Source organism: Echinococcus granulosus (genome assembly GCF_000524195.1).
Source record: "Echinococcus granulosus chromosome Unknown EG_S00202, whole genome shotgun sequence".
NCBI classification, from domain to species: Eukaryota; Metazoa; Platyhelminthes; class Cestoda; order Cyclophyllidea; family Taeniidae; genus Echinococcus; species Echinococcus granulosus.
In genome coordinates, this window is record NW_020170582.1 from 58,289 (window position 1) to 59,495 (window position 1,207).

The following is a 1,207-nucleotide window of genomic DNA, read 5'->3' on the forward strand; positions in this document are numbered from 1 at the left end:
TATTCTTATGGCACGCCACAGCAGGGATTATGCAGTTACAGAACGTGGCGCCACATTCACCACAGCCCATATGCTTTACTGTTTCATTCTCATTGATACTCGGACTATCAAACTAGATAATCAACTTGTTTTAAAAAATACGTGCATTTACTTAACAAATGGAAGCTTCTACGTCCATTTTATTGCTTTAGGCTCAACTACTGGGCCCCAGACACTTTAAATTGTTCAATTATAACAAACCAATAAAGAACTAGTTGTAAATAATCGACATCGAGCACATTTGCAAAAATTAGAACATAAAGTATGTGGCGATGGTGATAAGCACTCACTGTAACTACTACCAGATGAGTCACTATCTCCGATCCTCTGAACGGAACGCTAAATGAACCGTATTTCGTCACATTGGACAATGAAATTCTTAATCAAAGAGTGTAGACCATTTGGGCACTCCAACGACTGTACTGTACGAAGACGTTCGCCTTACCCTCTTCAATCGAAAAACGAGGAGAGCACCAAAGCCAGTTTTTCTCTTCGCAGGACACCAGCCTCTTCATCCACTCATCGAGATTGGCATGCAAGTATTCAGTCTCTTTTTTCAGTAACGACAGCAACTTCCAGTTGACTCAGCCAAAGTGAAGGAAGTCCTACCAGGCGCTATCTACTAAGCAAGCCTTCACATTTGACGACTTCACTGACCGATAATTCACATCTTTGATTTTATCAATGCGTGTGAGGCTAAAATGAGGTGCGGTGAAAAGCACCAAGCCACTGCTGGATTGCACGTTAAGTTTTTCAATATATTTATTCATACTTGTAACACAAAAGACTAGGCTTCAAGTTTTCTCATAAAAGTTTTGCAGCCCCATTAAATAACTACTAAAGAACTACGACTGTCAACCCTAATTCGGCTGGAACAGTTCAAATGCCCTCCAGTGGTAAGCCTAGCATTTTAGTAGGCGCATTCTTGCAAGCACATGTAAAAAGTGCAACACCTTCCCTCTCGCCACAACTTAAAAACGACTGAAAAGACTAGAATCAACAAAGACCAGCATACTATGAAAAGAAAACAACACATTGGCTGGATGAACGCACTTCGCATCAGCACTCAGGTATTCAAACACGAGCATTACAGAAACTGTGGGACCAGCAAACCACAATAATCGCTATCCAGACTTGCGTGCAATTAAACGCCCCTAAAAATATGCAT

At 41.1% G+C, this 1,207-nt stretch overlaps 1 protein-coding gene across 1 annotated transcript in view; it reads right to left on the bottom strand.

The window, feature by feature from the left end:
- The window catches only part of EGR_10253 (hypothetical protein), a gene marked incomplete at both ends in the record, with an annotated part of 3,614 nt that overhangs the window by 2,211 nt on the left and 196 nt on the right, over window positions 1-1,207 (bottom strand). The window lies entirely within an intron of this gene.